The sequence below is a fragment of the Balearica regulorum genome, chromosome 4 (genome assembly GCF_011004875.1).
Source record: "Balearica regulorum gibbericeps isolate bBalReg1 chromosome 4, bBalReg1.pri, whole genome shotgun sequence".
Classification (NCBI taxonomy): domain Eukaryota; kingdom Metazoa; phylum Chordata; class Aves; order Gruiformes; family Gruidae; genus Balearica; species Balearica regulorum.
The window spans coordinates 14,897,691-14,907,863 of record NC_046187.1 but is presented as its reverse complement, the minus strand read 5'-3'; the positions used below and the strand labels follow the sequence as shown (position 1 = coordinate 14,907,863).

The 10,173-nt window shown below is 36.5% G+C and overlaps 1 long non-coding RNA gene across 1 annotated transcript in view; it reads left to right on the top strand.

The window, feature by feature from the left end:
• Positions 1-340: 340 nt before the first annotated feature.
• Positions 341-10,173, top strand: part of LOC142601672 (uncharacterized) — a 264,842-nt gene continuing 255,009 nt past the window's right edge. The window contains exon 1 of the long non-coding RNA XR_012835217.1: positions 341-403. This is a non-coding gene — a long non-coding RNA (uncharacterized LOC142601672). The remainder of the gene's footprint in view (positions 404-10,173) is intronic.

Below are 10,173 nucleotides of genomic sequence, written 5' to 3'. Positions count from 1 at the left end.
GCTATTGAGAGGCAATTAGTTAAATCTTAATTTCCTCCTGTGGCTGAGATTTGGGGTTGTTGGCCAACAATACTGAAAACACTGTAGCCTTGAAAAAATTTTGACAGAGCTCTGCCACTCGTGGTTGCAAGAGACCTGGAATTCATAAGCATTTTGTCTTTTTCCATCTGGGATCTGGGGCAGCAGTCACATTTTTAGGAGATGAAGACTATTTCTTGACAGTCTCCAGGACCATTCAGAATGAATTCCTTTCCTTTCTACTAGCATAAATTGTTACAGTAATCTGTTGTATTCTGATTTATTGCCTAATGCTTTATTTTTAGAGAGTTGATCCAAACATCATTTTTCTGCAGGGGAAGCATAAAGACCGTCGAAATACATGCATAATACAAGAATACAAGAGGTAGGTTTCATTTACCATAAATCATTGAACTTTTGAGTGAATAACTCTTGCATTGTTTCTTACATGTGCAATTTGATATTCAATTAGTGTCTCAAAATAGCAAATAAATCTTAATGTTTTAAAAATATTAAAAAGACTTGAAATAGTAATATCTAAGCTTCCAAATTCCTGCTGTATCATTTGATAATGCTGACTTAAGCAAATGGAATTGTACTAAATCCCTTCTAATAGATAATGAACATCTATGAACAATTTAAAAAAACCCCTTGTATACAATTATGAACTTCATAGGCTTCTGTTATCATTTTATTGGAAATCAGGTTAATATTTGAAGGATAACAGACTCATATTATCTTTTAAAAAATCTACAATCTATCAAATAAAACCTAATGAAATGGAATGAGTAGTTCCTGATATTGCAACTAAGGCTACAGCCAGTTTCTATAATTTTCATTCTCACGGACAAAATTTTCAGTTTAATACTTTCCTGATGGAGAATATGAGTGTGTATCTTCATATCTAAAGATTTGTTCTAGCAGTTATGTTCACGCTGGACCCAATTTCTACAGTGCCTGGGATTAATTAACTAATTCACTAATGGTTTTGGGTCCACCTTTACCTGAAATCATTGATGACATATTTGTCGTCATGCTCTAGTCTAATGAGGTTTTTAATGAATGTAGCATTAGTATAGACAAAGGCCTACAAGTTTCAGTAGTTTAATGAAGATTGTTGACTAGGCATCAAGAGAATTTAAATTTCATGCTTAGTCTTGAAGTGTGATAAATCTGGCTAACGCTGAAAAAAAGAAAAAGTCAAAATATGGTGAATACTGTGTCAGTTTTGGAGTACTTTTGTTACACAATTACTGCTTTCTCAAATATTTAGCTAACAAGAAGCATTTCTTTCTTTGTCAAATGCCTTTTCTGTAATAGAAAGCACTCTGTTGAAAGACTGAGATGGTTCTGCATAAAATATTGTGGGATAACTGCACAAGAGTGCAGCAAAAGCAAGAACCCTTGTGCCGTATTGCCTTACAAGGCAGGAATCAGTCCAGAGTGGATGTAATGTTAAATTAGGGCAAGAATGTAATGTTAACTCGGGAAGTTGCAACAGCACCTTGACTGTTGTGAAGTGATTTCTTATTAGGGGATATTTTATTTGATATACATCACCTTTTTGTCTATTTGTGAATGAGTTCAAAGTAGTTCTCAAGCTGTAAGATATTCTCAAGCTTATTGGTTGGAGTAATTTAATATTTTTTATGCATTTAATTCAATTAATGTAGTTAAATAAGAGATATATAGTTAAAGATAATCAACCAACAAATCAGTGCAGTACTTATTTGATATAATATTCAAACTTAGTTCTGATAGATAACATAGCCGATAAGAGAAATTTCTAATCTAATGGATGAATACAGTTTTGAGAATCTGGTTTCTTGTTAAATACACGATTCAGTTTGTGGGAATGTTCTTCAGTATCTGCTTAATTCTTTTCTCTAAATCACTTCTGCAAGTAAAATGCCAGAATATTTGCAAAAAATAGTCCCAAGTCCTGAGCATAGATACAATCAATCCATTAGACATTTAAGAATTTAGGTATAATATTCTTCTGCAGACTAATTCCAGTGTATTCATATCTATTTACTTATGTAATTTCTCCTTTAAAGGTAGTGTTCAATGACTGGGGGCATGCGTGGTAGGATAGACATAGTTGAGGGAGGAAGGCATGCATTCTAATAATTGGTATAGAGGAGTCATCTTTTGCTAAGATTTGGATTCTGCTAAGGGGGAATGGACAGGTTTATCTAAGGGCCTGGGTTGCTCTGAGCAAACTAGGTAAGGGACTCACAATTGCTGCTACTACAACACAGTAGTGTACAAGGTGGCTTCAAGTAGTGCGTAGTTTGATACAGAGGTGGAAACTGCCACTGCTGACGATCCTGACTGCTGTTCTGCTACTGGTAGTACCCAATGCCATGTCCAGTAGTGGTATCAACAAAAAAAAGTCTGTAAGATGCCTGGGTATTTACATTTATCACATTTGCAAATAATTCACAGCAATGAAATAAAAGGAAGACTGTTATTGTTCATATCCCTTACTTTCCCTTCAGGGCTCATTATCCTATCAATCCTTTCTTTACAATCCTTGATTCCATTTCAATTTTCTTTGCCATTTTTCAGACCCCTAATCTTTTCCCATCGGTCTGTCTGCTTCCAGTTCCACAGTCTTTTTGCTATTCTATCCGATCTGTTTCACTTTGTCCGTGGATGAGGAGATCGGGAGGAGTTAGCAGTACTCTTCACTGGAATAAACTGGAGAGATTTTAATACATTAAAACCAACAACAACCACCAAAACTATAAAGAGTAGTTAAAAAGAGGAGCCTTCTTCTTGTAACTTATCCATGGTCAGAAGAAAATGCAAAGGCTAGTCTTGCTCTGCATTATTTCCTACAAATTTCAGAAGGTAGTACAAAGGTTACCCAAACCTTTTTTCTGAGAAGAGCTGTCTTTTGTTCCCAGGTTGGATGTAGTTTAGGAACTATGTTCATTGTACTGAAAAGGTATTGTTTGTAGCTGGATAAAATTGATCGAATCAAGTAATCTGTAAAAATCAATCAGTTTTGCGTTGCTGCAATAGCCAGCTTGGTTATGATTTGCAGAGAGCAAAGCTATTTAATGGCTATCATTTGTTTTAAGATGTGGACCTCAATGTTGCATGGACACAAAATGCTAAATCACGGCGTGTATAGAAACTTATTTTCACATTTTATTTCCACATTTGGAAAAAAGTGTTTCTTTTTCCACTCAGGAATACAAGTTTCATTCACAAAGTTTCTTCTCTCACTCTGACAGGGATGAGTTTAAAAGTCTTATTTTTATTCAATACATATTCTGCATACACTATTAATGAAGTAAAATTAGGCAGTAACATTTATCAATTTATTTTGAGGTTTGAATTAATGATGTGGAAATGTTGAGCTTTTTCTTATGTTTGGTCTCTTCTGGTTTTGCCCTTGTTTCTGTTGAAATAATACAACTATTCATTAAAAAAACCCAACCCACAATTAAAACTCTCACAAGCAAAATAAAGCCTTATTTTGTTCAAGTTGTAACGCACGTGTAAATCGCAGCACTTGCTGTTCTGCGTTCGAGCCTGCCATTGCTTTCTCCACTAGTTGAGACTCCAGTACTTAAAATGCTCCTCTTTTTCATACATTAAAATGTACCTCCAGCCCATCAAAGTATTTCCTTGGGAAGTTGTGGTTCACTACAGTACGACCAAGTTAATGTTCTAACCTGGAAATGAAAGGAAAGCAGAAGCTGAGCTGTTTGAGAAACATTGGCACGGCGAGGGATTACCCTGTCTCATTTTCCCCAAACCACATTTTTCTGCAGTGACGCTTCCAGTGAGAGTCCCCACCCAGGCAGTCCTTCTCCCAGATGAGGTAAAGGAAGCCACCATCAAGCTGAGCTGGGAGCTGTGGTAGGCTTCTCTGAGTTGGAAGCCTCTCTTCATTACATCACACCTGGCCGCATTTCAGAGATTAATGAACAGCATCTTGTCAGTTTTAATATATCGCAGTGCTTTAGTTTACATTGACGATGTAATCATAAATTCCCTGGGCTGTGAACTACACCTTAAGGACTCGCATGGAGTTCTAAGAAGGCAAGAAAAAGAAATGGCTATAAACTAGAGAGTGTGCCAGTTTTGAGAAAAACCTGCAGATTTTCTAGGACATTAGGTTTCAAAAGAAGGATTACACACAGACTAAACAGAGTAGAAGTCATAAAAATTTAAAGACATCACAAAAATAAGATCTTTTTAGGTATGACAGAATACTAAAGGAAATTTATACTGAATTATGCCACCCAAGCAGACCCATTAATTAATGTAATGAGAAAATATGTTCCATTTCCATGGACCTAAGCGTGTCAGGAAGCGTTTGACACTTTTAAAAGGGGGAGAGGTGAAAGCGTGCACTTAACCACTCCTGAGATTCTCAGACTTTGGCTTATCTAGTCACAATCATGTTTGGGCTGCTGAAGCATTTAGATACATACTAATCAAGAGAGGGGAAGAAAAAAAAATTACTGTAAGTGACCAATATGTCTAAAAAAATGTAAACACCTTTTGTGCTGTGTAAGTTTTGAAGTTACATCTTGCATCTTGAACATTGGAGAGATTATCATATCACACTAGGAAATCGTGAGTGAAAAGAAGCTTTTTATTGTCAAGATATAATTCTGAAAATGATGTTTATGTGAAACTTTTAAATCCATATGCGGATGCTATGTGTTCATTCCAACTGCTTATACTTCTAAAGCTGGCAAGTAGGGCAATTTGCAGGATCAGGAAATAAAAGCCAGACTTTCAAGGTTGTTCAGACATCAATTTTCCGTGCAAATGATTTTAAAAATCAGGTTCTAATTCCTTTTCTCAGAGTTTTATTCCATTCCCGTTATTAAAATATTCCCCTGCATATTGCTTGGAAACTCTTATGGTCATTCCTTGATAGAAGCAAATTGAAAAAATTACTTTGTTCCTTAGGTTTTTTTATGATGCAAAAGACCCCTAAGACATGTTCTTTCATTTCATATCTGTGATGTAATGGACACTTAAGAACGTGATATTGTAGGTAGCATCTTCTGCAATGTGTCATGTAATTTTTCAATTTGGATAGCACTTTTCCAGATGTTTCCATCCCTGTTGATTTGAAGAATTTTTGATAGATGTGACTACCCTCTGCAGATATATTCTTAGACTTAATACGTTGATCCATATTGAAGTGAGGCATCGCTTTAGTGTATTTTAATAAATGTATGTTTTATACATATATAGCTGATGCCGAAGGGTTTTCTAGGTTACAAGTAAGTTTAATTTTTATGCATGCCAAATTGTAAGAGTTAATTACACTTGTGTACATAAGTGTGCACATCCGATAGAGTTCAGTTAATTGTTTGATTTTTTTTCAGATTAAACTTTAAGTTTCTTTTCACTTGTTAGTGGCAGGAAATGGGCCTGCAGATCCCTTTTCTCTTTTGTGCTAAGCAGTTTACATGCTGTCTGTGCAAAACTGCGCCATAGCCAAAATAATATTTTAAATATTTGGTCACCATGAATCAACAGAAAGAAGGCCAAACCTCATGCTTTTATGACCACATTAAGAAGCAGGAGGTAAGTAATAACAGCTAACCTATCTGTGCGGTTGAAATTCAAAGTAGCAGTTGTTTTATAATAGTAGAAAATATAGGATAGTTAATAGTAGAAAATACAGGATAGTTGTTAAGGCAGAAAATGTAGGAGAATTTTATGTTTAATTGAAATCAGTGAAAATATTTTACATAGGCAAAATCCAGTTTATTTACTTAAAGCATTATCATATATTGCACTGTCATTTTATAGGAGCGCTAATTACTACCCTGATTAGGTTAATTGGAATGTTTGCAGTCCGGTGAATATTCATTTGTTTAAAATCTTTTGTCTCTTATAGTTGCTGTGCAACATTTATCAACATTACCTATTTCTGAGGAGAAACTTGCTGGGGAAAATGTGCTAATAATCCCATTATAGATAATTGGTAGAAAGTTCTTTCTGAGCAGGTAGCTTTCAAAATAGGCAGAGGATGGAATCTGATTTACATAGGTTTACTCTTTGTAAAAGGGTTAACAGTAACTGTTAATTAATCCCTGTTAACTTGATCATTTTCTGCTCTGTGGAAGGTATTACTTAAGTCATTAATGATACTAAAGATGAGTCTTTGGCCATGTCTCTACTGCAGTTAGTGGTGACTGCGGCACATCGTGTAAATCTCTGAATGAGGTGTCAGTAAGCACTTTAGGAGACTGGTCGCAGCTAAAAATAGTCATGCAGAGCTTCACAGGCTTACCTGATATGTTTCTTTGCTTCCCTAGACTTCCAGATGCCACTACTAGGCTGCTGCTCATACTCAAGCTGACTTAAAGCTATCTCCCAGATCTCTGCACAGCTCAGTAGTCACTGAAAACTTCAGCAAAGACATGTCTTCGCTTTCCTTTCCTTTCATAAGATAGAAAACACTTCAGCACTTCCTGTTACCTGTTCAAAAGAGGCATGAAAGGATTCATTTAATCTTGTGGGGTTTTAATGTCTCAGTGCCATAATCTGACAAATCTTTCATTTTGAGCTTTTTGTAGGGGTATTCATTTGTCAGGGAGCTAAAGGTCGAAACTTGCAATAATAGCCACACGCTCCACTGAAGCCCATTGCCGTCTGAACTTGCCTTCCTAAAGACTCTGTTAAACTTAATCAGATTTTAATCTCTCTGTGGGTTGGTATGCTGGCACCACTGAAATCACAGGCAGAGCTCCTATGGACACCAACAGATCTGGATTTACTCCGTGATCTTTTTTGGCAGGTGGATTTTGAAAAACAAAACCAAAATAACTTCTAGTTCTCAGGTGGTAATTTTTATGTTTGGGCTGTTTTCTTAGCAGTTCCTGTGATGGCTTTTTGCTTTTTCTGTTTAGTCTTCTCTTGTAAATCTATGCCTGTGATATGAACTGGGGCTTTTATCATATGTAGAATAGTAATAATTCAAAAATTCCTAATTATTCCCTATAAACAAACACTTTGGGTCTTGTCCCTAAATTCTTTTACAAAACTTCTTGGAAATTTCAGAGATGCTCTGCCACAGTGAGGGGTAAACGAAGAAGTGCAGAAGAAGAGGCATTCTCAGTGCTGCCTGTTGAAAAGGGATCAGTCGGAAAAGCAGAGCACAGAGGCAGAAAAGGGAGTTTGACTCACCGGGAGGGAGGAAGAACTGAAGCACTGGGTCCTGCTTCCTGGAGTGCCTATAACTAAATTGTTAAGCAGAACTAATTTAGTGGCTCTTTCCACTTTCAAATAAGCTTTCTAGGCCAGAAGATTCTGACTCCGCTCTTCTCTCTCTTCTTCTGACCCACTGATTTTTATCATTTCTGGCTGAATCGTAGCTTGGATTCAAACAGAAGGACTGCAGTCAAAGGAGCTTCTTGGGAAGTAACCAGAAGAATTAGATCTACCTCTTTCTGAATTGTAGTAGTGTTCTTATCATTAAACTGGCACCACCACCCATGAAGTTAATTGAGGTGCTGACTATGACTAACTTTTCAGGATTCTCCAAGGTCTCGAGCAAGCTTTGGCAGTTGTATGTCTTACCTGGATTGCTTTTAGAAGGAGATAAACATCTATCTCCGTATTGTTCGGGTACTTCTGAGGATGTATGCCAGCCAGAAAAATTTCTAGCCAGATTAAAAAGTACATAGTGAGTTCAGGTGCCAGGAAATTTAAGTAGTACTGGAAACTGGGTAGATGGGATTGTTGTTTGGGACTCAGAAGGGTTTACGTGCCTGGGACACACTTTGGGTAGACATCAACAGCACATAGTTTGAAACCTGCTATCTTCTTGGAAGAAAAAGTGATCCTAAACAAAATCCGGTCCAATCTGTGTATCACAGACATAAAAAGTAAGATCGTAAGAGTGTGCCATCTGGGGTAATTTCAGGTGAATTCCGTACCAGGTCAATCTGCAGTCTCAGCATATACCTGAGTGTTATGTGATGTATTTTATTTCTAGGCTAATAAAGGAAGTGAAGAATTTGCAAGACAATAATAAGTTTAGAATATATTAAAATGACAGTTTATCTGCATACTGAAAATCTGCTAATTCTACAGAAGTTCCATCATAAACAAAAAGCTGTAATTATAAATGCAAAGTAAATATGAATCTAGTAATTCACAGGGGGCCACTTAGACTCGAATTCATCTTACTACTAAGGTATTTAAATAAGAAAACCCAGAAAATGTCAGACAGCTGTATTCTTTGAAATCATTTTAATAAGCTAGCACGGTAATGAGTTTACTGGTTCCATCCTGTTGCCTATATTCAAGTCTCTGCAACTCTATCACTTCACTATAATTTTTCTCTTGCATAACCATCTTGAAAACTATCTAATCTATCGTGTACCTTTGCATTCCTTGTTCGCGTTGATCTAGAATCAAATAGCTTTGAAGAAGTGCGCAAATGATGCATGAGGTATTATGCATGTGTGCATAGCTGCAGGTTTGTGTTACAGATCTAATAAGCAGCAGATATATGTAGACTGTGCAGTTATACGTCTTGGAAACCTCAGGGTTAGACTGACATAAGTGCCTTCTGATGGCTTGCTAGGTAAGATCTAGCACGAGGTTCTCTAGGGATGAATTTCTTAAAAAAATAAAAGTAGGTTTGACCACATTTATTTGATATTACATTCATAGGTGTAAAATAGCAGTTTATAGTTTCACTTGTCCATTTCCCTTGCTCTGGATCTGTCTCCCTGATCAAGAAATTCAATAGCTATTAAAAGCTGCAGCTGTACTAACAATCTTATGCTTTATAGAAGGCATTTTGCAGCTATTACTTTAGAACAGGCGTTCCATGCCAGTACAGATGTTGCGTCCACCTTTTTCATAAGCACTTTATCTGCACCATGGGCATTGCATTTCTAATGTTTGCTTCAAATTGCTAAACATGCTCCATAGCTGTAATTTATTTGGGCTGGTGTAGTTTAAAGACCCGAAAGCTGTATCTGCACCTGTTTTATTCATCTGACCAGGAAAGCACTAATTCCACTGCATAAGAGTTTGTAGAGTTTGGATCTTTTCTTTATAAATCTCCTAAACCAAATGCAGCCCTTTGATTCACGTGTTCCCCTTCCCTGAAGTGGAAGTAGCTTGCATATATATCACCGAATTTCAGTTTTCTAATATTGAAGGGAGAACATACTGCTTGATCTAATGGAGGAGTGGCATACAAATACCACATTCCCTACCTCAGTTAATCCATCTCTGAGAAATCAAATGTACATAGGGAAAGGTGAAATGTGTAGAACTGTGTGTGTAACTGGAGCAAACTCTGTTAGTATGATGACGTTGGTTTCATTGTGGAACGGTATGACACACTCTTCTGAGTGCAATGTATTTAGAGTGATATAAAATGAGTGAGAAGGAGAGAAGCAACTACTTAACATAACCAGATTCACCTCCTGACAACACTGATATCAGTGAGTTTGTACTAATGTAAGATAAGCAGCAGTTGAAGGCTGCAATATTGGCAAATAGCCTAAGTATTAAATGATAAATTTTAAGTATTGAATGTTGAAGCAATGTAAGAGCCATGCATTCAACTGTTTCAGCCCAAAATTTTGGAATTCAGGCAAAATCCAGGTGTAGTTCTAGCTTTGAAAGACAAAAAAACTCAAAAAAAAAACCCCTTTAAAAAAAACCAGAAACCACCCCCAACCAAGCAAACAAGAACGCCACTGTTCAGTGAGGTTTTTCGAAACCAAAGCTATGTCCCACTTCGCCCAATTCTGCCAGAGATGTATGTCATCTGTAGACATGTCATCAAATATGACTCAAACCAACCCTTCCCCCAAAATAAATAAATGCAACCACATAGACCGAAATGATTCTTTGGCATTTTCAAGATTCTTCCCTACTTACTTGTGGTGCATTCTTAATTTAGAGTTAAACCAGGGTTCGATCTCTTACTTAGTGCTTTTGCTAAAATAACTTAGAAAAAAAAAGCACTTGTACCATAATCAATCTTTTTAAAAACTTGTAAACATGTAGTAAATTTAGTGCAAGAGAATGGTGAAGCAGCATCTCTATAAGAAATCAAGTAAAGAACAAAAGACTTAAAGAATAGAGCTATACATGGAAGTAAAGAGAAGGCAATAAAAGGACAGAAGCTTATTCAAA